The sequence below is a fragment of the Amblyomma maculatum genome, chromosome 5, assembly GCF_055883805.1.
Source record: "Amblyomma maculatum isolate TAMU_Amacu chromosome 5, ASM5588380v1, whole genome shotgun sequence".
NCBI lineage: Eukaryota > Metazoa > Arthropoda > Arachnida > Ixodida > Ixodidae > Amblyomma > Amblyomma maculatum.
The window spans coordinates 110,623,092-110,650,594 of record NC_139348.1 but is presented as its reverse complement, the minus strand read 5'-3'; the positions used below and the strand labels follow the sequence as shown (position 1 = coordinate 110,650,594).

At 49.7% G+C, this 27,503-nt stretch overlaps 1 pseudogene; it reads right to left on the bottom strand.

Annotated features, from left to right (window-relative positions):
• Positions 1 to 15,542: 15,542 nt before the first annotated feature.
• Positions 15,543 to 17,391, bottom strand: LOC146189243 (uncharacterized; annotated as a pseudogene).
• Positions 17,392 to 27,503: the final 10,112 nt, after the last annotated feature.

The window sequence follows — 27,503 nt, the reverse complement described above, 5'->3', positions numbered from 1 at the left end:
CGCGCGATGAAGTTGTAACCTGAAAATCACACAAAACACGCATCATGTTTTACAGGGCCACATTTTTCTTTTGCAATACAAATTGGCCACCTCTGCGCCGTAAATTTTGTCTTTGTGGCCAGAGTTTATGCATACAAAATAGTGCACTGAAAATACAGTTCAGAATTGACTAGCGTGGTGCGGTTCAAATAAATGGCTTTCCGTTCTTGCAAGCATATCGGTTATTGACATGATGATCAAGGCTGACAACTACAGCACCAAATCATGCAAAAAAAATGTATCTTACCGTAAGGCTAGCGCAGATTCGCAGACCTCAGTTGCAACAATCCAAACTGAATGTTGCCAGTCAAAGTACATCCCAGTGATATGATGCTTTATTACACCTGATAAGAAAAAGTAGCGATCTTACAACGAGACAAAGAAAGAAATAATCTCAGAAAGCTCAGTTCAGTTATGAACAAACAACTTAAAATGCTGGTGATACTCACAGATATCCTCTTTCAGGCACGGTCATTAAAACGAACTGGAACTTTCACAAGGCTTGGGTTTTCGGTTCTGCTGTCCAAAGCTGCGGGAGCTCGAGCATCTCGAGCGGGTGGGGATTGTGTGGCCGGCCGGACGCCTCTGAATCAACCGCTTGTGTCGAGTTTCGAGGCACGGTTGGAAGGGGGCAGAAGGGTCGTTGTGTTTTCTCTCTCTCTCTCTCTCTCTTTTGCTTGAGATCTGTCTAAAGAGGAGGCATAAAGCTCGAAAGGCGGTGAGAGAAATGAAAGAGGTCCCGTAGGACCGCGCGAGCCCAGAAGGCTGCCAGCCAGGAAAGTTGGGTCCCCCCCACCCCTCCCCACGTCCCATCTCCCCTTCCCCCGGAAGCCAAGAGTGCCACCGCGAGCGACATTAGGCCGGCATAACCCGCGTCCGGTATCCCCCCAAGAATATTCCACAGATCCTAGAAGAAGTAGTTGGCTGGAAGGAAGGGAAGAGTGCGGGGGAGTAGACGGGGGGGGCATTGTGAGCAACGCATGCCTAGCCGGGAGGAAAGAAAGGGCAGTGAAGGTCCCTGCCCTTCCGCGATGACTGCTCACGGGGAGAAAAGGCTACAAGACGTGAAGTTGAAAGTGGTTTGGAAAATTGCTTTAGTCAAGACCCTCGGGCGGAGAGAAGACGAAAGGACGAGGGAATGGAAACCATATGTCCTTTGCGCCAAGCATCTGAGGACGAATACGCAGAGTTTTGCCCTCGGCTTCGCTAAAACAAGGAGAAGTGCGTTCGGAGCTCTTTGGTCGCCTCGGTTGCTGGCTCGGTAACATTTTCATTGGCGTGATAATTTCGCTACATTTTTTTTTGTTAATGCGAAATGCGTTTTACCTATCTGTTTCAGTAATAATCACATACGTAAAACAATATTCAGTTTTCACGGAATCGTTCCCGGTTCGAACAAATGGACATAATTTTTTTGCTAAAGATGGCACACAGGTTCATGACAGAGTGCTCTTGAAACGTCATCGCGCGCAACTGAGCGATGCCGCAGCCCGTATACTTGCTGTATTCCTATTATGGAAAAGAAAAGCGAAAACGACCATAACTTTGGGTACTTCAAGGTTAAAATTCCCATGGTATTAAGTTTTATTTTTTTTTTTCAGATCAGGCCGACGTTTAGAGCAAGAAAAAATCCGCATAGAACTAAGCGTGGGCATATAAATCAGCAAGAGATACAAAATACTCGACGAGCTAAGATCTGAAGAACTAAATTGGCAGTAAAGAAAGAATAGAAAGAAAGCAAAGGTCAACATTGAAACTATATCTACGAACTTGGGACAAGGTGCAGTCCTCAGAAAGAAGCGTGGTAAAATCATCTTCCAGCCCGCGGAAGCTGCGCTTGTGAAAGCGGCAGAATATTTCAGAGGAAACCTAATTCTCAATCATATGTTAGATTCTTCGAGATAGATGTTCTCTAAAAATGCCCCAAAACTGCTTAAATAACGCATTCGCATTACTTTTAATATATATATATGAATTGCCAATAGCTATCTGGTTGACATGATGGGATGAAATTGTTTAGTTCTCTGGAGGGAAACGCCTTCAGTGTGGTGATTATATGGTTGGATAACAAGGCATAGAATGCCTGAAGGATAGTTTCTGATCAGTGATTAGGAGAATGCTGTCAAAAGCTGTAGTCAAATGCATCATTATGAGCCATGTATTGCAGCTTTCGAACAAAAATAACTTCCATAGAGAGCATCGTTATTATGCAATTTCAATTTTGTTACCATATATGGTGGCGACACATGAGCGCGCATTCATTGCACTGTAGGTAATTGTTTTAAATGCTTATTTTTTTCGTTTGCCTTGCCACATGTAGTGCTGTTGATTCTTTTTTTATTATCTTCCACATGCACACAACGTTTCGGCAGTGTGCGATTTACGTCGCATTAGAATACGAACCATTCCAGTACAGTTCAGATTTCTTTTCTTGTCAAGTGAATTAGCTAGACATAGCATAGAATATATGTTGCTTGTATTTTTTCTTTGAGCTGAAATATTTTATGCGCGGCTACACCGATGACCAAAGTCGTTCAGTCTTTATCTGTCTATTGCTGAAGCCCACAGCAGAGCACTAGAGTACAGGAATAAGATGCAAATTTGTGTTTAGTAGATATTAGAACTCGAAGGCCTTGAAAGCAGCCCAACATACCTGTCTATAAGAACAGCTAGTACTGAGGCGTGGTATAGTCGGTGCTGATGCTGAATGCCGGCAACAGCTAGCGTAATGGCGAATCATGCAGTGAGTGTTTGATTGGCTAGCGCGATCGATCTCTCCCAACTCTGCTATCGCTTGAACATATGTAGGGTTTCTCTCTATTGCGTAAAACAAGGCGGAAATAATGATGCTACGCGTGCGTGTTTCCAATCATGGACAAACGTTTAGAGGATGTGCATTCACCGGATATATTCGATCATTTCTGCGTTTACTATCCAAACGTAGCCACTGGTGTTTGTTCAAGCGACTCACACGTTCTGTTGCGTTCTTTGCATTTAAGTATACCTTGCGTTTCTTGACTGCACAGGAGGTTTTTTGCGGACACGCATCTATTAAACGCTTGCTTGTCAGATGTGTGCTCGAGCGTGTGCGTATGCTTGTGCACTCGTATGCGTATATATAGGCACATGGAACGAAATCCCATGCGCGAGAGTTGTTGTCGAGATGTGTTCAGGATCTGTGCACTGATGTGTCTATCACTTTCAATCATCCTGGTTTGACGGGATCAGAAAAACAAATCGTCTCCACAGGGAATCGGACTCCTAGCCTAGCTAGCGCTTTAACCGACTGCGCTAAACCCTGGATCGCGAAACTAGCCCCATACGTAATTCTCCTTGTCTACTGTGATGATAGAGACGAGAATGACGCTGCAATTAGTGATAATAACAATGATGACAGTATCAATGGTAATGACGCTGTGTTTAGTTGATAACGATAATGATACGTGATGCACCGTATACAGCAGCATTAATCGCGCCTTCGCAAATTTCTGCAGTGTAGATTCCATGTGCTGTCAGAATTTCTTCAACACTTGGCTAAGTTTGGAACACTATTTGTGTTAGCTACGTCCACGCGTGATCGACATCCGGCCCTCTAGTCTGCAGGAATTGTCTCGAAGATATTATATGCAGAATTTTACATAACAATTAATCGTACCTAAAATCATAAATAAAGGAGTACTCTACCAAAATTGTCAAATATGTTCGCAGGTCATCCGCAACAATTAGTGAATCACGGAAAATATATTCAGAAAAATATATTCTACATTTTCCGTGATGGGCGCTTCTGTGCATTTTGTGTGGTCAGCTCAGTCAAACAATTTTAAGACAATCTGTACATTAATCCCAAAAAACATTATATATATGATGGCCAAAATTACGTATGGCATATGGATATCTTCCACAGTTGAACGTAAACTGATGTCCGGGCCAGCAAAAAATTTAGTTGGGGCAAAATTAGTTCAAAAACAGTTATATTGGGATACATGCACATTGAAAAATGTCTGTGTCGGTCAGAGCTGCTTCTACTGTTTTTTTAGCGCCGCCGCAGCCTGAATAATCAATGGTGACCAGCCATCAAAGCTCGTTAGACAATATTGACTACTAGAAACCATCATATATACAATATTGGAATGTCACCAAATCTGATGGGACAATATTGACCAATCTATGTCAAGATATATTTCATGTTGACAAGCCATCCATATTGGCAGAGCATTATTGCCCAATCTATGCCATTAGGATGCAATGCTGGCTAGCCATCACAGTCCATCGAACAATATTGAACAATATAATGCAATATGTATACAAAGTTGGCAGGCCGCCATGACAGGCGGGTTACTATCGACCAATATATGCCAAAATTGATTTATAGCTGACAGGACAACCATAATGGCCAGAAAATATAAACCAATTTATGCAATTATATGTGCAATGCTTGCCAGCCATCAAAGCTCATTACACAATATTGACCACAATAAACCAAGGTATATGCAATGTTGGGATGCCACCCAAGCTGGTGGGGCAGTATTGACCAATGCATGCCAAGATATATTCAATGTTAACAAGACAACCATAAAGGCCGGACAATATTACCCAAGATATGCCATGATATGTCCAATGCTGGTTAGCCATCACAGTTCATCAAACAATATTGACCACTAAAAGCCGATCTGTATACATTGTTGGCATGCCAGCATGACTGTCAGAACAATATTGACCAATGCATGCCAATATATATGCAATGTTCACAAGACAGCCATACTGGCAGAACATTATTGCCCAGCCTATGCCATGATATGTGCAATGCTGGTCAGCCATCAAGGCTCATTAGACAATATCGACCAGTAGAAACCAAGATATTACAATATCAGGAAGCCGCCAAAGTTGGTTGGACATTATTGACCACTGTATGCCTAGATAAATTCAATATTGAGAAGCCGTTGTTACTGACCGGACAATATTTACCAGGTTATACCATGGTGTGGAAGATATTGGAAAACCATTGCAGCTGGTTGGCCAATAATGACCAGTTTGTCTCATTGTGTATACAATAATGGCAAGCTGTTCAATATGCATGGGCATTATCGACCGCGTTTAGCCGGTAGAATTCCAATAACGGATATGGGTGAAGTTCATTGGGCCAATAATGATTATGTTACAGCATGGCTACACATTATTGGTAGCTCAATGGCACCATTGGGCCACTTGTGGGCCAGTAATCACCAATCAATCCCCAATATTGGGCCGATGGCTGGTGCTGCCTGTGTTCTTTCTTTCTTTCTTTTTTTCTTTCCTTCTTTCTTTATTTCGCCTCTTCTTTCTCACTTTCTTTTTTTTATGAAAAAGCAGCGCACAGTTTGAGTCCAGGGCTCATTTATGTAACCCCCTCCATTCTGTAATGCTTTGGCGATTGAAGGTATGGCAAATAGATAAACATAAAAACAAAATTGAGTAGCAATGTAATCAGGAGTATTGAATATTTCATTCTGTAATGCTTTGGCGATTGAAGGTATGGCAAATAGATAAACATAAAAACAAAATTAAGTAGCAATGTAATCAGGAGTATTGAATATTTCAATATTCCTATCGTATATAGTATCAGATATCTTCTGATCATGGTAGAAAACAGTTAAGGTACATTTACTACCCCTGCTTCCAGAGAGGTAGTAATGAGGTCGTAAAAAGTATTGCAGTCAAAAAATGTAGTAACAGCAGGAGTTACTACCATGTTACTACCTAAGAAGGTAGTACAAACGTAACTACCTTTTTTTCTAAGAGCGTACGCCCCCGATCGCGAAACCCTGTTCATAGTTCCCATTGTCTACATTGAGAATGATAGCGGGAATCCGCGAGTGACAGATACTGCGCCTCTCCTTTAGTGTAGACGAATTTAAGAACGCCGGTGAACTTTAATGCGTAAAATGAAATGCTGGTTGTGTTCGACAAGGGCCACTCGATGTACCGTCACGACAAGACGCTTTTCCAGAGCGGCAGCGAGAGAGGCCCGGAAGACTGAATCTTCCCCGAACGCTCTGCCGCGGGCCCTTTACGCTTTAGTTTTGGTATGATTTGTGGGGTTTAACATCCCACAGCGACTCAGGCTATAGTTTACGCTTTATGCTACGTATATTCAGGCATATCAGAGCTAAGCCACTGCCAATTTTTTGAGTAATTTTAGTTCGTGTTGCATAAAACAGCAAAGAAAACATATACGGTAGCTTACATAGCTCGTAGTAATAGAAGTCGGCATCGCGTATCTGAAATTATCAGGGTCTGCGTAACAAAAGCTATCATGATAATTTCGGGTGGTAGTGACTGATGATTGACTGGTGTGTTATAGGCCACAAACAGTTAATGAAATTATTGTGATTAATTACTTGTTGATGTAAACAATGAAACAAATGAAAAAAGGGGTTTGTAAGGCCGCAGTGAAAAGCGACTCGCACGTGGAGTCGAGCTGGCGGTCGAACCCCCCACGCACCGAGGCCAAGGAGCGAGCGCTGTTGTTGTTTTTTTCTCCTTTTCTCCCCTTTTCTTGGGTGCGGGTGCGCGGGCGCGCGGGAGGCTTGGCTTGTTTCGCCTTCGCCCCGAGGCGTCGCCAAGAAGCGAACGGCAGACGCATCCTTATCGGCCGGGAACAACAGCAGCATGCTTCTGCGAACCACTTTACGGCCAGCTCGTCCAGCGATGTCCCGCCGTGGCGCCAAGCATGGGTGCAGGGAGACGCCGTTGAAGCTTTTTGCACTGCCGCAAGCGCTCAATAAATGTCCTGCAGAAGGCGACAATAGGCGCGACCCTTGGCCCTCCCAAGTAGGCAATCAGCCCAGCGGCCACGCGCTGTGTCGCGAGACATTGGGCCCGAGCAACGGCGACTGTACACTGCTCTGGGACAGTGCCCCCCCCCCTTTTCCTTGAACGGGACGGCGGGGTGGCCTAGTCTCCAGATCCCCCGCGGCGTTTCTTTCACAAAGGCGCCAGCTGTAAGGTCGCGTCGCAAACACGCTGAGGAGGGGAGGCAAAGACAGGCGCCGTGTGAGAGGGTTTGGGGACCAGCGAGTGGAAAGAGTGTGTATTTTGAATGTTGTATTTTTATTTGACGTAATTAAGGACCTGGGTCCGAGATTATTCCCAACCCACTGGGGTTGTGGCATGTTTTTAAATAATTTGATTCGCTGCTTCATTTTCGGGGCGGATCACCTAAGGTGACCGCCCTTGGGTCTTTCTTGATGTCTGGTATCAAAAAGCTGTCCTCGGACCATGTTCGACAGTCAACATTGAGGCTCCGTGCTTAGCACGTATTTACCCCCCCCCCCCTTAGGCTTTCACCGAAACGCTCGGTAGGAAAGTAAGGGCCTGTAAAGTGACTTCTCTGTGTGTCTTCATTTTCTTTTGAATTACAGTTGTGTGTGACTTGTTGCTGTAACTTTGCCTATGTATACTATTTTGCTTCTGTAAATATATATCTCCTCCTGACCATCATCAGATATCGTCTTCTGCTTCTTCACTGCCGAATGACCACGTTTGGAGAGGCTTCAACCCCTCCGAAGATTGGCAACGAACGAGCTAAACATCCCTGGCGCAGCACGACAGCGTTCGGCAACCAGCGACCATGAGCATCACCCAGAGCACCCAGGCCCTGGGAACCCACTAGGCAACAAGCGTCCGCCCGTCCAGCCAGAAGCAGCAAGGTGATCCAGGCCCCGAACCAGAGGCAGCGTTTTGGGGGACTCCGACGAGGCTGCGGCACCAAGGGACGGAGGCCCCAACTGGCGACACCAGCACGGGTGCGCGGGATTTCTTGCGCTTTGTTGAAGTGGCAATGGCTCAAGTGTAAAGTGGCGTATGGTTTTAACACGGAGCATGATGGCGAGCGTAGGCGAGAGAGAGACAGGGGGAGATATAACAGATGACAGCGAGCAGTCGCAGCAAACGACAAAGCCTGTAGCAGGAGCGCTACGTGAAGTAGCTGAGATGTCGGTATCCGATGCGGTTGCAATTCGCCTTATGGAACTAAATTTTGAGCTAGAAAAATTGAAAATTCTTTCACAGGAACGCCTAGAGTTACAGAAACTTGGGCTAGATCCAGCGGTTGCAATGGCGATAGCGGGAAGCGGGCAGACGTCTGTAAGGTCAGACATTGATGATCAGCGTCGAATGGGGCCCGATCCAGTCTCCCAATGCGCTAAATTTCTTAAGGGACTGAAGCTGCCGTGTGACGCGGACGTGCCGTTATGGTTCGAGGAAGTCGAGAGAATTTTCACGACGTACAAGGTGCCAAACGAAAGCCGCGTTCACTTAATCATGCCAGCACTAGCTGAGCGTGTCAGGTACCTTCTCCGTAACCTCGGGGACGATGAGTGTGGCAGCTACGAGTCGGAAAAAACAGCCGTTTTAAAGGAGCTGAAGCTTAACCCCTCAGAATACCTCGAATGCTTTGAGCGCGCGACGAAACGCCGCGATGAAACTTGGGCGAAGTTCACCTCGCGCACTAAGACGTACTTTCAGTACTACCTTCGGTCACGGGACGTAGAAACCAAAGACGACCTGGTATCATTGATCATCGCAGATCGCATAATGGGTAGCTTGAGCCCTGAGGGCTTAGAGTATGTGCGTCTTCGTGCGGAGGAGAGGTGGCTAAAACCGGATGAAATATCCGACGTTCTCCAAACGTTCGAACAGGCTAAGGGCAAGGGGCGCGCAGCGAAACAAATTGTTGTGTATGCGGAAAAACCGAAGGTACCCCCGCAAGCGGCGAGCAATGATAGCAAACGGCCAATTCAGTGTTATGAGTGCCGCGCATCTGGCCACCGAGCCAAGGAATGCCCTCGCGCTTCACAAAACGTGCAGAAGAAGGAGAAACACGCTCGAGCTCAAGAAGTAGCTGTAGCCAACGTAGAGGCATGCGAAACACCGGAGTCAGTAACCTCCCAGACAACCCTAGTAGCAGAGATGAAAGCGCCCCAGTCATTCGACGAGGTACGCAAATCGAAGCTACAGCAGGTGGAGATTGAGTGCGCAGGGATACCGGCGACAGCTATAATTGATACTGGTAGCGAGATAACCGTGGTGAGGGAAGGCCTCGTGCCAAGTATATGTCGGGAGCCATCCGGCTGGATAAAGCTAGTTTCGGCTTTTGGGGAGACGGCTAACGCAAAACTGTTCACTCTTGCGGTAAGCATCAGGCGGCCCACCGCACACATAGCAGGGCCCGAGGAAGTAGACATTGTATGCGCGCTTTCTGATAAGCTGGCGGAGGGAGTGGATTGTTTGCTCTCCAGGGAGGATTGGGAGCTGCTTTCGGAGATAGACAGTCGTTGCGAGGCACTTGTTATGAATAAGGCCTGCCCTCTGTCTGAAGCAGTAGCGCGTCTGTCACCATGGCGGAGCAGGGCACAAAGCTGAGCTCTACATCACACGAGGAGCAAGCGGCGGGGCCTGAGGCAGGCAAACTAATGAGTGGTGAGCAGGGTGTGGCGACGGAACAGCCCTGTGAAGTAGATCTGGAAGAAAGCGAGAAGGAAGATGTAATCCCGATCCAGGATGACGCGGACGCAGCCCTAAAACAGCGCCAGGTATTCAGATCCGACCAAGTATCAGACGAAAGCTTAAAGAAAGCATGGGCAGACGCAAAGGCAGGGAAGGCAGGCATGTTTGTTTCAGACGGCTTGTTGTATCACTGGGACTCGATCTCCGGTAGCAAAGTGAAGCAGCTTGTGCTCCCCCTTAGCAGGCGTGAAGAGGTACTCTGCCTTGCGCATGAGTCCCTTTGGGGAGGCCATTTGGGGCCACGGAAAACAAAGACCAGAGTTGAGTACAGCGTTTTCTGACCAGGCTTAGAAGGGGACGTAACGCGACACTGCAGGACATGTCACGGCTGTCAAGTCCACTCAGACAGGCGAATTAAAGATAGGGTTCCCATCACACCTCTCACCAGACCCGACCATCAGTTTCAGGTCGTAAACGTCGATATAATCGGGCCGCTCGATGTTCCGTCGAGTAGGGGTCATAGGTACGCTCTCTGCCTCGTTGACTTGTGGACGCGGTGGCCGGAGGTAGTCTGTTTGCGATCGCTAACCGCTAGGGCAACATGCGACGCCTTGCTTACGATTTTCAGCCGCACAGGCATACCTGAGGTAGTCTGTTCAGATCAGCGAACGAACTTCACGGCGCAGCTGACGTGTGAGATGTTAGCAAGACTGGGATGCGCACCGCGTTTGTCGACTCCTGAGCATCCGGAGAGCAACGGGACAGTGGAAAGGTAGGTAGGTGAAAACATTTAATGCCAATGATATGAATAGTGGGGGCGAAGCCCCCTACATGGCACTTGGGTGCTCCCTCACTGTGAGGAGGGCACCCTTACAAAGCGAAGGATAGTCCTTGGAGCGCTATCCTTCTCATAGCACTGGAGATGATCCGGCGCTGGTCTTGAGCAGGAGTGGTGGTCAGTAGAGTTTCCCAGTAAGACTCCGCCACGGTCGGTGATGTTGGATGAGGAAAGATGGAGCATGTGAGGAGGATGTGTAGGAAATCTCCTGGTTTGCCGCAAAGTTTGCATGAGGAGGGAAATTGGTCTGGGTATCTGGCATGCAGTAGTATGAGGTATGGAGCAGTACGAGTTTGTAGTCGTCGCCAGTGTGCGGCCTGCGCTATGGTAAGGGCTGGGGCTGGGGATGCGTATTCTCTTCGTTTGTCCCGGTAATATGAGAGAATATCGCGGAAGGAGAGCAGACGCTCCTCGGCCTGTAGAAGGGGCTCATCTCCTCCTGGCCGGAATGTGAGACCTCGGGCTAGAGAATGAGCTCCTTCGTTGCCAGGGAGGCCGGCATGTGCTGGCGTCCAGTTAAGGGTTACAGGGTGCCGGGGCTGCCAGAAGCGTAGTAAGCGAGCAGCGGTGCGAGATATGTAGCCATTGGCATAGTTGAGAATGGCAGATTTGGAGTCAGAGATAATTATGTTGGCAGATGTAGAGGTCAAAGCAAGCGCTATGGCTGCCTCTTCTGCCTCTATGGCCGAATTGGTGATGATTGAGCTGGAGGTTCGAAGTTTTGCTTGATTGTCGGCTACCGCCAGGGCCATACGGTGGCCTGACGTATATTCCGCTGCGTCCACATAGACCACCGCATGGTCCTCGCTATACTGTTTGTGGAGGGCCCGAGCCCTTGCTATTCTGCGGTTCCCATCTCGCTCAGAGTGCATGTTCTTGGGGAGGGGGGTATATTGAGGTTAGAGCAGAAGATAGAAGAAAGGGGGACGCCCTTGGTAGTGTGTGTAATTGGGTTTAGGTTTAATTTAGATAATAGAGCTCGGCCAGCCTCTGAGTTCGATAGACGGCATATTTATGCCGTAAAGGTGGCTTCTGTAAGTTCCTCAAAGGAGTTGTGGACACCGAGCTTGAGAAGCCGATCGTTGGATGTGCTGGGGGGAAGGCGTAGAGCCATCTTCGTGCAACTCCGCAGGAGCGCGTTTACTCGGTCTCTCTCTTCTGTCGGAGGGGTAGGTATGGAAGGGCATATACGGTGCGGCTTATGATGTACACCTGGGTGAGGCGAAGGGTGTTTTGCTCGCGTAGGGCAGCCCGGCGGTTCGCTATGCGGCGAATCAGTCGGGTGGCCTGTTGAGCGTGTGTTTGGAGAGCCTTTATGACTTCTCCGTGAGCGCCATGGGAGTGGAGCATTAGCCCTAGCACTCGGATTTTGGATACAAGTGGGATGGAATGGGTACCTAGCGTGAGGGAGATGGGAGGATTGACGTTGTCCTGTTGCTTGGGGCGGTAGAGAAAGAGCTCTGATTTCGAAGGGGAGCAGGTCAGGCCACGCTCCCGTACGTATGTGTCGATGGTAGTTAGTGCCAATTGTAGGTGCTCTTCTATTTCGGCGTCACTGCTGTGGTCTGTCCAGACAGTGATGTCGTCGGCGTAGAGGCTTAAATGGATGTCGGGGATTTGAGCTAGTTTTTGGGGTAGGTGAAGAAGTGCTATATTGAATAAAATAGGGGAGATGATGGCACCCTGGGGCGTACCTCGTGCTCCCAGCGTGATGCTTGGGAGGCGGTGGTCGCCGAAGGTAAGTGTGGCTGTGCGGTGGCTGAGGAAATCTCGGATGTAGTTGTACAACCTAGCGCCGACTCCCAGGGTTCTAAGGTTCTGTAGGATAGCTGAGTGCGTAACGTTATCGAATGCCTTACTGAGGTCCACACCTAGGATAGCTTTTGTGTCGTAGGTTTGGGAGTCGAGAATGTGCTGTTTGAGCTGTAGAAAGACGACCTGTGTGGAAAGCCTAGGACGAAATCCAAATATACAGGTGGGCATAAGATTGTTGCCTTCTAGGTACTGGCACAGCCTAGTCTGGAGTACATGCTCCATGAGCTTTTCAACAGAAGAAGTGATGGAGATGGGTCTGACCCAGGTAGCACAGAATGTGGGGCCCCGGTAGGTCCGATGTAGGCAAGTGGGGCTGGGGCAACCAACATAAAACCTGCATCGGTCCCCGATGGGGCTAAAGTGGGCAAGCCCCATTTGGGCTTGCCCCTGCTCCTCCTGCATGGGTCCCATAGCGGCGTTTCTTGGGCTAATGCAGAGCACGTTCCTGCATCCAGACCACAAGGGTCCCTTGCCGGATATTTGAGGGCAATCCAACCTAAATGTGGGCTTTTTATGGGAAAGCCCTCATAGATCCGAAGTGAGGCCGCCCCCATTAAATCTTCGTGGGACCAACATCGGCCGTAGTGGGGCAAGAAAACGGACATGCCCACATACTGCCCCAATCGGCCCCTTGTAGGTTACTTGAGGGCAGGTGAAATATGAATAAGGGCTCAATTTGGGCAAGCCCTCGTGAAGCCCAAATGAGGCAGCCTTAGCTAAACCGCTTTAGGTCCCACATAGGCTGTAATGGGGCTGGAAGGCGGGCGTGCCCGCATGGTACCAAAATCGGTCCTTTGTGGGGACTTTGAAGGCCCGTGCCACTGCAGGTGGGCTCTAGGTTCAAAAACAACGTCCAGCCCAATTAGGGCTGCCCACATAAAACTGCTTTATATCCCACATGGGCCGTAATGGGGCTGGAAGGCGGGAGGGCCCGCATGATACCAGAATTGGTCCCTTGTGGGGAATTTGAAGGCACGTGCAACAGCAAGTGGGCTTTAGGTTCAAAACCAACACCCAGCCCAATTGGGGCTGCCCACATAAAACCGCTGTAGGTCCCACATCGGCCGTAATGGGGCTAGAAGGCGTGCGTGCAATTGCGTAATCATTGTTTCCAACTTTTATTTGCATTAGATGTTGCCCTAAATTACTATTATAGATGATTTGTATAACAGTTGTTGTCATGTTTAGTCGATTAGAAATTTACATGGCTTTAGTTCTCGCGCTCATGCAAATTGCGCTACAAATACTAAAACAAACTGATTGCTAACTGTTGCCTCTTATGTGGTTGCTTTGGACAGCCTGCAACTCGCAGCACAATATTACTGTTCAGAACACGCATCTCCACAGCCTGAACAAGATGAACATGAAGTCATTTCGGCTAGATGAATGTTATGAATTATTGTAAAATTTAATATTGTGGCTGTTTAGAAAGTGCAGACATGTATAAAATAATTACTTAATTATGTGCATAAATATTGATTGGGACAATTTGGACTAGGGCTTTCCACCAATTTCCTACGTCGGACCCTTATGAGAATAATGTGGGCAAGCCCAAGTGCGGCTAGCGCTATAAAACCCGCATTGGTCCTATGTCATTATCTGAGGGGCTAACTGAAATAAAAAAAATGTTCCTCCAAAGCGGCTGCCCAAATTGGTCCAAAGTAGGACCATCGCGGGGAGTTGGCGCATGTGCCCTTTTAACAATGCCGGAAAAATGTGGGCAGCCCCGCATGGGCTGCCTGCATCGGCCCCTAGAGGGGCCCATTGGGGCTTTGTCGACAGCCCCCTTCGGGCCTACGTCGGCCCCTCTTGCAGCACCCACATTGAGCCCACCGGGGCTGTCCTGCATTGCCTACATCGGGCCCACCGGGGCCCACCCTTCAGAGCCCACTTTGTGCTACCTGGGGAGGTTAGAGGTGAGCAGAGGTTTCCCATGTTTGGGTATGAAGACGATTTTGGCCTCTTTCCATTGCGGTGGGAGGGTGCTCGTTCGCGAGCTCTCGTTAAAGTATTCAGTAAGGGCGGCAACAGATAGAGCGTCGAGATTCCGGAGTGCCTTGTTATGAACCCCGTCTGAACCGGGGGCTGAGGATGTGATAAGTTTCTGGAGTTCAGCCTGAACCTCTGCTTCTGTAATGAGTTGGTCGAGGAGGTCGTTAGGGGGGCCTGCATAATCGGGGTGCGTTACAGGAGGGTATATGTAGGGAAGTACTGATGTCTAAGTTTTTGGAGAAATTCTAGTGGAGGTGTATCGGAAGAATGCATGAGTTTAGTGAGGTTATGTCTTTGGGTAGTCTTTGACTGCGTGGAGTCTATTAAGTGTCGAAAGAGGTTCCAAGGCCGAGGTAGACTCATGTTGCCATCTAGCTTGTTGCATAGTGATTCCCAGTTTTGTCGTGAAAGAGTCGCTGCATGCGCCTCTATCTCTTTGTTAAGACGGGCGAGGCGGCGTCTAAGTGTGCGGTTCCAATGCTGCTCTCGCCAGCGTCGTTCTAAGCCTGATTTAGCTTCCCGTAAATGTAGGAGGTGGGAGTCAACTGTTTCGCTTGGGAAGTCCTCTTGTAGCGGAAGAGTTACAGATCGGACATCACTTTGCAGTTGTTTGGACCATTCAGTGATGTCCGTGATGGGGGCGAAGGCGCGGGCTGCTCTACGTGATCGGAAAGAGTCGCACTTCGTGAAAGTGGAGCCTCTGGGAGGCCTGCGGGGTAGTTGAATGTGTAAGAGAATTTCAATGATGCAATGGTCGCTACCTAGATTCTCTTGTGTGTTGCACCATGTGGCATGAGGGAGGCGATGTGCGAACGTAAGGGCTGGTGTATTGTCTCTGCAGACACTGGTTCCCGTGTGCGTAGGAAAGGTAGGGTCGGTGAGCAGAGAGAGACCGGTTTGTTGCGCTGCTAACCACACCCGCCGTCCTTTTGGTGTGTCGTGCGGGTAACCCCAGGAACTATGTGGGGCGTTAAAGTCTCCTACGACGAGTAAGGGGCACTTGTTTGCTATGCGCTTCGCAAGTGTAAAGAGGCGTTCGAAGTTGCTTTTGAGGCACTTAGGGTGGCTATATACATTCAGAACGAAGAGGCTGTTCGCTCGAGCGTGTTGCGGAACAAGCACAATTAAAAGGTGATCAATATCTTGAATTGCTAGGGGATGGGAGATAGTGGTAAATGAGCTACTAACTAGAGATGCTACGCGAGGGGGTGTGGCTGATGTGCGCAGAATAGGAGTATAGCCGGGGAGGGTGAGCGGGTTGGAGGGTTCCTGCAGGGCAAGGATGTCAGGTCCCGTAGCGCAGGACTGCAATTAGTGGACCACATGACGCTTCTGGCCAAAGCCCCGGCAGTTCCACTGCCAGAGTGTAAGGTTACGGTTCGGAGTTGCCATCATGAGAGTCGATATGGGGAGAAGCCATAACGGGTGGGTGGGAGTCACGAGCTACGGCAGGGATAGGATTGTTTTGTCCTTCCGGTGCTTTGGGCTTCTTTCGTCTATTTGGGGAGGGGTCCCGCTTTGGTAGGCACGTTGCGTAAGAATTGAGCCGGTATTCAAGATCGTTATAGTGGTCAGAGAATCCTTGCGTTAGCACGTCGAATCGGTGATTAAGAGTAGCATTGTCTTGTGTTATGTGGATTATAGCATCTTTGAGGGTTGCACATTCCTGGTTGATGTGAGTGATAGCGTCCTGCAATTTTGCCTCAAAGCGTTTAGCAAGAGACTCAAGCAGGGTTGGTATGTCGTCTAGTGAGATGGGGGTGGAGGGAGGGGGCGTCGTGCACAGAGTGGAATTCGTAGGGGGTTTTGTGTCAGCCTCCATTGATAGCAAATCAGGAGAAGTAGGGTGGGAGTGGCTCGGCAAGGTGTGGGAGGTGGGTGGGTTTGGGGGTGGTGGAGGTTGGGATGCGGTAGGAGCGGGGGCAGGGGGAATGGGAGAGCCAGTGGCAAGAGCACTTATCTGGGCTTCCAGTTTGGCGATGTGCTGACGAAGGCCGATGGCTTCTGCTTGGGCTGCTGAAGCTTCTCTTTGGCTGCCGCTGCCTCCTCCTGGGATTTCTCCAAGGCATGCTGTAGATTGAGAGACGCTGTTGCGGGTGTCGTGTGCTGGTGAGAAGAGTTGGGGGTGTCCCAGGCTTGTTTCAGCGGCACTGTCCAGGCTTGCTTATGTTGGCTGGGCTGGGAGCGTCCGGACGACAGCTGGGGAAAATTGTCCCTGGATGCGACCGATTCTTGCTGCTGCGTTTGTAGGTGGCTTGGCTGTTTCCGTGGCTGGTGAGGGTTTCGCCCCTTGCACGATCCCGTACCTGTAAGGTGAGGGCCCTCGCACAAAATGCACTTAGGCGTACAAGGAGGGTCTTGTTGCGAATGTCGTGTTCCATAGCGGGGGCAAACGTTGGTCTTGGGGCTTGGGCATACGTCATGAGACGGTGACCCGGCTGTCTGCAATTGGTACAGGCGTCCGGACTGCCGCGGTATGGGGTGCAGCGGTGGATGGCTCCCATGTATTTGATGGAATGTGGGACTGCGTTTGCGTCGAAGGTGATTAAAATGGAGTGCGCCTTTCCCATGCGTCGGGCTGCTTGTATGGTATACTCCGGATTTCTTCTGACGAGGTCTTCGTAAAGTTGCGTTGGGGTCTCGTCATCATAGGCATTTGTGATGACTCTTCTGGTAGAGCCCGGTGGAGGTGCCACGTAAGCCGCGCACGGGTAGGTTTGGTTGCCAATGGTGAGGGAGGTCAGCGTCTTGAGTGTCTCGGCCGTTGGGAGGTGTGTTTGTGCCATGGTGAAAGTGTTGTTGGTCGGGTGGATGCGCAGGCAGAAGTCGTCCGGCAGAGTAATTTGGAGCTGGCTCTGCACTGCCTTCCAGAGTCGAGGTGTTGGGACGTCTCGGAGTCGTAGTTCACCTCGCGGGCGAACGACCACTCGGATAGCGTTGGGTGGGAGTGGTGGCAGCTGCTTGCTGCGCTGCACTGTGAGACGAGCCTCCTTGGTCGCAGGTGGTAGACGGGCCGGCACCTTGCCGCTCCCGGTTGCGGCGTCGCGCGCCGCGTTCCTGGCGTTCGGGTTAACTGCCTCGGAGGTAGCGTTCTCGGAGTGGCGAGGTGGTTGCGGCGAACTGGCTGGTCAGGAGGCGTAGGCTTTATACAGGACTGGTGTCCAAACATCTGACAGTAGCTCTTGTGCGGTGACGGTGTGGCCTTCAACCGTTACTTCCATGACAGCGGCTGGTATCGCCGGCGGTGCCGGCGGAAGAGCGGAGGCGTAATTGGGCTTAGCTGGGCGGCTGAGCGCCTAGGTCCGATAAATGTTCTTAACACAGTAAAAGTCGGATTTCGCCCAGAATGGGCGGTTTTCCTGTCTTCCTTAGGCACTTAAGTTGCTTTTCGAACAGATTAGTGGCCGTAGGAGAGATTGGGCAGGAGTAGCAAAGGTGGAACCGCGTTTTGAAGAACATGTTGTTCCATGTTATTGAGAAAGATCCCAAGAACTGGGATAGACTGGTCCCGTTCGTTCTCTGGGCGCACAGGGAAGTCCCCCATGACACTACAGGCGTGGCGCTGTTCCGGCTCTTATTCGGTAGAAACCCTATCGGACCGCTAGCAATTCTGCAGCGAACATGGACAGGCCAGACCCCCCCCCCCCCCGAACACACTCAGGGAAGAACCCGCGAAGTATTCGCGACAGCTACGCGGGCAGCTAGAAGTAGCAGCAGAAGTAGCGGGTTTGACGGCGAGCACACGTCAGGGAAGTTACGCGCAGGCGTATAACAGGCGCGCACGGATCAAGACGTTTGTCATCGGAGACCAGGTATTGCTCTTTGACACAGACCCTGGCAGTAAAATGGCCCCCAAATGGCTCGGTCCATTCGTTGTAACCGCGCAAGAGAGGCAGAACTCGTACAGAATCGACAGGGGGGAAAAGGCTACAGCGATAGTGCATGCGAACAGGCTGCGACCCTACTACGCACGTGTCAGCCATGTCGGAGTAGTTTTCGAGGAAGACGAGGAGTTTGGTGAAATCGAGTACACCCCTCGGTCTGTGCCTGAGAGATGTGGTGGTTGTCTGATAGATGCGGAGAAACTCGCACACCTACCTACTCAGGACCTCCTCGCGATCTCGGAGGTGTTTGCCGCTTACGCTGATTTGTTCAGCGAAACGCCGGGAGTCGCACGAGTTGGGGCACATAAGATAGAGCTGCACGAAGGCCACTAGCTCAAACGCACTTTCCCATATCGCGTGCCGGAGTTATTAAGGAGTGAGGTGAGCCGCCGGGTAAACGAGTTGCTAGACCTCGGGCTGGTGTATCCGGTGGAAAGCGAGTGCGCCCATCCCGTTGTATGCGTGGGTAAGAAGGATAGATCGGTGCGCATGTGTGTTCACTATCGCGCTCTAAACGCAGCGATGCGCACGGATTCCTTTCCAATGCCACCCCCTAAAGAGCTCATCATGAGGGTGGGCCGCGCTAGGTATATCACTCTTATCGACTTGCGACGCGGATACTGGCAGGTGCCGGTAGCTCCGGAGAGCCAACATCTGACCGCCTTCGTAACTCACAAGGGACAATATGCTTGGCGCGTCATGCCGTTCGGGCTAAAGAACGCCGCGGCAACCTTTCAGCGGATAATGAACACCCTCCTCTCGAAACATCAGGCTTATGCGGCCGCATACCTCGATGACATTGCCATTTTCTCTTCCTCGTGGACTGAACACTTGCGGCACTTAGAAATAATTTTTGATTTGTTGCGCGACGCCAAGCTTAAAGTGAGCCGGGAAAAGTGTCAGGTCGCACAGGGCCATATTAAGTACCTAGGACACATAGTGGGAGGCGGAACCCATGGGCCCCACCCAGAAAAGATATCGGCCATTCGTGGGCTCGTGCCCCCCGCAACAAAGAGACAGCTACGGAGTCTGCTAGGCTTATGTGGTTACTACCGCGATTACGTTGAAGGATACGCCGAGGTGGCCGCACCACTCACGTCTATGACGAGGCGAGGTGTACCTAACACGATTCCGTGGAGCCAGGAAGCGCAAAACGCACTCGGCAGGCTCAAGTCAGCTCTGTGCGAAGCTGAATCGCTGAACAGACCCGACATTAAGAGGCCATATTGGCTGTTCACCGACGCGTCCGACGTTGCAGCGGGGGCTTGTTTGGCGCAGATGGGAGACAAGGGACGGGAAAGGTCGATAGCATTTGCCAGCCACCGATTCACGCCAACGCAGACCCGCTGGTCTACGATCGAGCGGGAAGCCGATGCGAATGTGTGATTCGTTTTGTGTTATACCCATCTTGTGTCGCGAGATTCATTTGGTGTTCCATTCACGTGCGAAGTGTCTTACATGTATTGTTTTCTTCGCGGGTTGTTGCGGCCTTTGTTGTATTAGGCTCAAATGATGGATTCCAAGGTCATTTACCCTCTTAGGAGGGACGTGTAAGGCCGCAGTGAAAAGCGACTCGCACGTGGAGTCGAGCTGGCGGTCGAACCCCCCACGCGCCGAGGCCAAGGAGCAAGCGCTGTTTTTTTTCTCCTTTTCTCCCCTTTTCTTGGGCGCGGGCGCGCGGGCGCGCGGGAGGCTTGGTATGTTTCGCCCCTTCGCCCCGAGGCGTCGCCAAGAAGCGAACGGCAGACGCATCCTTATCGGCCGGGAACAACAGCAGCACACTTCTGCGAACCACTTTACGAACAGCTCCTCCAGCGATGTCCCGCCGTGGCGCCAAGCATGGGTGCAGGGAGACGCCGTTGATGAAGCTTTTTTCACTGCCACAAGCGCTCACTAAATGTCCTGCAGAAGGCGACAATAGGCGCGACCCTTGGCCCTCCCAAGTAGGCAATCAGAACAGCGGCCTCCCGCTGTGTCGCGAGACATTGGGTCCGAGCAACGGCGACTGTACACTGCTCTGGGACAGTGCCCCCCCCCCCTTTTTTCTCGAACGGGACGGCAGGGTGGCCTAGTCTCCAGATCCCCCGCGGCGTTTATTTCACAAAGGCGCCAGCTGCAAGGTCGCGTCGCAAACACGCTGAGGAGGGGAGGCAAAGACAGGCGCCGTGGGAGAGGGTTTGGGGACCAGCGAGTGGAAAGAGTGTGTGTTTTGAATGTTGTATTTTTATTTGACGTAATTAAAGACCTGGGTCCGAGATTATTCCCAACGCACTGGGGTGTGGCATGTTTTTAAATAATTTGATTGGCTGCTTCATTTTCGGGGCGGATCACCTAAGGTGAGCGCCCTTGGGTCTTTGTTGATGTCTGGTATCAAAAAGCGGTCCTCGGACCACGTTCGACAGTCAAGATTGAGGCTCCGTGCTTAGCACGTATTTACCCCCCCCCCCCCCCCCTAGGCTTTAACCGAAACGCTCGGTAGGAAAGTAAGGGCCTGTAAAGTGACTTCTCTGTGTGAGTCTTCATTTTCTTTTAAGTTACAGTTGTATGTGTGACTTGTTGCTGTAACTTTGCCTATGTATACTATTTTGCTTCTGTAAATATATATCTTCTCCTGACCATCATCAGATCATCGTCTTCTGCTTCTTCACTGCCGAATGACCACGTTTGGAGAGGCTTCAGCCCCTCCGAAGATTGGCAACGAACGAGCTAAACATCACTGGGTTCAAATGTTTCAAAGTGCTCAGAGTAAAAAGAAAATGTCTGATGACGCCAATTAAAAATTATAGCGTATTTCAAACAAGTGAAAAATAGAAAAACGGGGCCTCATAGTGTTAGATTGCTCGGAATGAAAAGCCAATGCATGCTGGTGCTAATTAGGAAAATTTTAAAATAAAATGGGGAATCGAAGGTATCAAATGCTTACAATGAAAAGCTAATGCTTTATGGTGAGAAGAAAGTTTACAGTGTGTAGTTTGTTGGTTTATGGGGCTTAAGGCCCCAAATCGACTAAGGCTATGAAAGACGCTGTAGTAGAGCTCCGGAAATTTACACCCCTGGCGTTTTTCAACGTGCACTGACTCCGCATAGAACACGGGCACCTTGCTTTTCGACTACGTTAAAAAGTGGTCATCATCAGCATCATCATCATCATCAGCCTGACTATACCCACTGCAGGGCGAAGGCACTGCAGTGGGTATAGTGGCCGAAATTCAGTCCTACATTTTTGCGCGCAGAGGTCCGGTGCTCTAATTACTGAACTACAGTGGGGCTAGTGTGTAACTAATCAACTGACATAATTGAAAAGGAAAATTTTAAGGAAAGGGTATACAAAGCCTCAAAATGCTGAGAGTGAAAAGCCAATGCTTGAAGATGCTCAATAAAACTTTCAGTGTGTAATTGATCATTTAATTGACATAATGTGAAAATGAAAAAAAAAATATTAAAAAAGGTTTTCAAAGATGTCAAACTGCTAACAATGGAAAGACGATGTTGATGATCCGAAGTATTGTGTATACCATCTTTGAATATTATTAAATAAAAAACAAACATATAAACTTTCACATGTGAGAACCACCGTTCATGTGCATCACACGTTACCGCGTCATAACCTTTACGACACATCTGAAGCACCCAGTAATTTTCAACATTTGCGTGAAGTTCTCGAGTAAAATGGCATGTTTGATAATGGTCTTTTCGCCGTTCATGTCTCGCAGTACTTGCTGTAGCTGGCTATTTTACTGTTGTTTTTTTAATAATAACCAGTCGTTTCTTCAATTTCGGTTTTTTTGCAATTATTTCAGTTAGTTACATGATCAGTTACACCTTTATATTTTTCAAGTGAGCATCATCAAGCACTCGTTTTTAATATTAACTTTTTGACACACTTTAACCGCCTTTTCAAATTTTTAATTTTTCAGTTGTTTAATTATAATGGATCAAATAGGCCCTCTAAATTTTCTTAATTGGCATTATCAAGCATTGCTTTTTCAATCTGAGCATTTTGAAACTTCTGAACCCCATTTTCTTATTTTGTTTGCATTTGTTTATTTCATAAAATAATAAATTAAAACTGGGTTTATTAACCATTTATCGCTATTAGACACCTATAAATCAATCATTAGAACCGCAAATTTATATGACATGATTCTACTATGCAGAATGTGATTATTTCTTACATGCGGTGCCGGCTACTGCCACTAAAACTGCTACTAATAAGCCGATGGTATAACCGAAGGAACTTTATAAGCTATTTTCTTTTTTTTTTGCCCACCGCGAGATACCGGCAGTGTGGCTTCACTTCGAACGCGCCGTCTTCGCTACAGCAGTATTTTTGTATCCTCCTATGGGGTTACACTCGGCAGTGGGGTACAGCGAGCAATGCTTCGGCGTGGTATCCGTGGCGGCCCCGATACTACAATAAGGAGCCTGAAACTAAAACAAAAACAGCATGTATTTCGTTTTTCTCATGGCGGTAATGCCTTGGCGACGGCGATCCATTTTTTCCCACACTACTGAAAAAAAAAGAAAAATTTGAAGGACGCTTAAGCTTCGCCTTTAAAAATGGAACGCGATAGCGTTATCGAGCAACTTGCTATACTCATTTTTATTTAATAATCCTTCCAGGACGTAGAAGCGCTGCCAGCCACCTTGCCGAAACGCGCGCCTCAAGCTGCAGTCGCAGTTCGTCGGCAACAGCGTTGCCGATCCGAGCCGGCGCCATGAAGGTCTCAGAGGCCATGCCCTGTCTATCTTATTCCGCGCGCCACACGCATGATGGCGCTACGTGCACGCCAAGCGAAGAGGAAGTACAGCGGAAAAGTAATTTGCCACTCGCTTAACTGCGTGTTCTGTAATTCTCTAATTTACATGCTGATAATTATTATTATACGCCACAATACACTTCTCTAAGGGATATTTCTGAGACAACACCGCAATCAACAGACGCGCCCTTGTCCAATCCAAACGATCTGGTTGGCGTGATGGAGTTTGCTCTTCACATTTAATTTTTGTTTCTTGTACTGCAAGTAAGTCGATATCATTATCTATCATCAACCTATTTAACTGCTGTTGCCGTCTGCGCGCTGAGAGGCCCCTCACATTAAGCGTTGCGACGCGTACGTAAGTTTGAAAAGGACGAGCCATTTTAAAGAAAGAAGACGCCGATCATTCTACTCACACTTATAAGGCAGAGCGACATAGTGATACACCAAAAGTTTCGTGTCGTGAAGCGATGCCAGTTGCACTGTACAGCACAGGTCTCACACTGTCTTTAGTCTCGATCACCGACCGGGACATTATATCTGCTTTGCAAAACTCGCCCCCGCTAAGGCGGAGGCGTTGATGACGGAGTCTTCCTATCTGGGGGATGTTTGGCCTCGGTTTGAAGCTCTGACGACGCACCAGGTTGGCCTTCGTCGGTGGCTCCCCGTTGCCGTTCGCATTCCTGCCAGCTTCACACTCAGTGACGTCCTCATGTGCCCGCTTTGCAGGCATGCTGGAAGCCGACACCATGTCCACGTCTCGAGGTTCGCTCGTGGAAGCCTCCTGCAGACTTAATAGCGTGTTTGGGGCAGTAGGTTTGTCTCCCTTCGCCTCTCCCTCAGTAGTTGCGCCCGCAGAAATTGGCGTTGCTTGTATGCTGTGTGTTTAAAAAAAATGGTAATAAAGAAAAAAAAAGCTGGCGTGGTGGAATGGTTAGCGTGCTCGTCTCACACCGGAGGTCCACGTTCGATTCCTCATGTCGGCGATTTTTCCTTCTCGTTTTCAATTAATAATGCTTCTGGGATTTTTCGCTCACGGCCACAGCCGACGACACCGCCTTTTCTGCGACACGGGGCCCTTAACGCTGTCGCTTTAATACATGCATAGGGTGCATCACACATTAAGGAAACGCTAATATCCCCGTCCCACTGGTACTTTAGATTGATCTTAATTCGTCTTGCATCGAGGGTTTCAAACATGATTGAAGTGTGCGATGATAGAGAGAGACTACATCTAAGGTTACAAGACGGGCCCCGTGAGGAAGCTTGATAGCTGATATTTTGAGGAAGCAATAGTTTGTGCTAGTTTAACGTGTGAATGTGTTTTCTGTTATTGTGCCAATGTGACAGAAATGTTTTTAAATGACGGTGCTGATTCCGGGTAGTTTAAGGTGGCCATGGTTACCCTTTTCGTGTATTTATGGAACCATGTGTAAGAGATTGACTCATATTGCGAGGTACGGGCTGCGGACTCCGTGAAGGTTTTAAACGGATCTTTATGTAAATAAAAGCGATCCAAAGAAACGAAGAGGGCCCCAGGCCCTTAAAAGGTAGCGGGCTCCCCGAGCAGCCGTTCTCGTCTGCTGCTGGAGGAAGCCTCTTCTTCACCGCTGCTGGCCGCACTCCGCACAACGTGGTCACGTGACCCAGCCGCGTTTCCCGGAAGCGATGGTCCGTAGGTGGCCGAGCCGGGGCCACCCCAGAGTTCCAATGTGGGGAGAGGAGAAGGTGACGGTCACTCTTCGCGACCCTCATAAACATGTCAAGTCCGAGCAGGACGCTCTCCTTCCTAATGAGAGCACCGCGCCCTCGCTGGCACCCCGTGGCGCGGAGGGTCTGCTGGCGCGCTCGCAGCACAATGTTCAAGTATTCGAGTGTTCACAGCCACCAGCTACTCGGAACGTAACACTCACTGCGTCGAATTTCCCGCCTGGCCGGCGGTGGTGCGCACCTTGAACCACACGTGGAGCGTCCAGGACTTGCGTCTTGAATTGCATCTGTTGCGTTGAGTCTGCTCCAGTAGCGGACCAACGGGTAGCGAAAAGCCGAGTCAGACGTCGGGCTGCAGGCACTTGAACATTGGGCGGTGACCACCCAAGCGGAGACTGCCCGAGAGTTAGAGAGAACTTAACGAAGGTTTATTTACATGGTGAATCTGAGAAGGTACACACCAGAAAGCACTCGGGCTCTCGTTTTTAACAACTTTTTTGTCCCCAAGTACATAGTTGGGGAATTTTCTATTTGGTCAAAGTCCAATCACATTTGAGTTCCTGATATGCTGACATTCGGGAACCGCCCATTAGAAACGTCCTCCCAGCGCACTCTTTCCACTTTAGCGGCACGATGGTGACTCCGCCGGGGGAAGTCAGGCATGGGGGTCCCAAGGAGGCTTGCCGGCTGTCCAAGGTCGGAACCGCGCGCCACCCACGCGGACCCCTCGCGCGGGAGCACTCCGCGGGAAAGGAATGCGGTGACCGCTCTTCTCCATGGGATGGGGGGGGGGGGGGGGGTCTCTCCTTGGTGCTAACACGCAGGCGCCGCGGCTCTTTGTTTCCAAACAAAGGCGCGTCCGCTCTTCGGCGAATTCGTTAGCGCCTCTGTGCACATTCCTCCGGACACAAACTGGGGCAACTGCTGCCGTCGCTGCCGATGTGCGACACCGCGTTGCTGCGTCCTGGGTGGTTCTGGTCCGCGAACTCCGAGGTGGTCGCGTGCAGTCTTCTTAGAAAAACGAACGCCCATTTCGACACGTGCACCGTCTCGTTACTCGGGAAGTCCGAAACGTAACACATTTACGCAGCATGTAATCCGACAACCCCAGCGGCAGCGCGCATCCACCACCGGCGAGTCGGCGCCGGGTTGTTGTTGAAAACCTTTATTTCCACCGAGAAGAAGCTCCGTTTCGGACTCCCCGGAACGCAGGCCTGATGGAGCCTTACTCAGGAGCCTCGTGAACTAAGGTCTGGTGAATATGCATTGTTGCTTCACGGCCTCAGCCGCCAGGCGGATGGCTTGCTGCTGTTGAGCGGGGTCCTCGCTTCGCAGCAGGGTCTCCCAGGCGTCTCTACCTATATTTTCTTTAGCTCCTGGGCTGTTGTTACATTCCCAAATAATATGATCTAGAGTGCCCCATCTCCCACATGTTATGCAATATAGATCCTTTTCACCTTTTGAAATTGTTGCATATACCCAAAAGGGACTAATATGATTGCCCCCTTGTAGTCTTCTCCATGCAATTGCCTCCCCGTTTCCGAGGGAACGGTCTGGCGGCGGATAGACCCTTCTGCTTAGATTATAGTGCTCTGTAACCTCTTTATACGAGATTAGGCTATCTTTTATATTCATGCAAGAGGGCTGCTCGGCAGCCGCCGGGTGATAGAGAGCTCCTCGAATCGAGGCCGCTTGAGCGCAACGTAGAAATTATATGGATACCAGCACATGAATCCATCGCAGGGAATGAGGCTGCTCACGAGTTTGTCGGCGCCGGATTTCCCCTTTGTTTATGATGTTTTCGTTTTGAGTGGACCTAGGAAGCAGCGAATAGAGGGGCAATGATTGGTACACGTAAGTGCGATCAGGTGACTCCGATGAACAGCAGAGCGCAGTGCATCTCTGGCGTTGTCAATTAACCAGAGCTCAAGAAATGTGCGAAAGTGCGCGATGAAGAAAGAGTGAAATTGTAAACAGTTAAATTTTTTATTTAACATTTGTACGCTTTTATATTTTATTCATGCGTTGAGTGATTCCTCTTTCGTTGTCTGTCTTTCTTTCTAAATATGTTGTTGAAACGCGTTTTTCTCCTTTCCTTGCACCCTCGACATGTGTACTCTCCCTTTGTGTAAAAGTTTTCGTGTGACACTAAACAGGCCCCTTTCAGTAATTTATGGCCGGCGACAGATCCTCCCCGGGCCACCCTCTGCGGGATGCTATGGGAGAGGGGCCAACGTCGGGGCAAGCGGCATTGTCCTCTCCTCGTTTTTATTTATTAATGCTTCTGGGATTTTTCGCTCACGGCCAACGCCGGACGACGCAGGACGGCGGCCGCCTACGACGACACCGACCTTTCTGCGACACGGGGCCCTTAACGCTACCGCGTTAATAAATGCAATGTTTAAAATCCGTGTTGGGCAAAAAAAACCTTTTGTCTCATTTTTTTGCTTTTTTAGTTTCTTAACATCCCCTCTCGAAGTGATGAACTTTCTCTCCGACAAGTTACACTTGCGCATGTTGCTTTTGCATGCTTGCGTGCATCTATGCGGCCCTTACGTTCTTAAAGCGAGATGGGCCACAGTTTAGACTTCCGCATTATTTCCGGTCATCCGCGTAACTGGACTGATCCCCGCTACCACGAAGCCACCGCGCTATAGATCAGGCTCCTTTTTCATGCTAACGAACGTTTCACACCTAAAGGCGGGTTGCCTTTCTCATGCGCATTCGTACGCGCCGCAGTAGCATTCAACGAGGATCCGTGTACAACTGGGACGGACGACACAACTACGTGCCTCTATATAGAAGGCTGGTGCTTGACAACCGTGCGCGGCAGCGAACATTCTTCTATTTTTTAACAAAACAGAGGCTTTCTTCTCACGAGGTAAACATTTTTCTATACGATTACAGCGCCTTTCCAGCTCCGCCTGAATGCTTCTTGGAAAGCCGCATCTCCTATCTAGTCGTTGTCGCGCCCGTCTC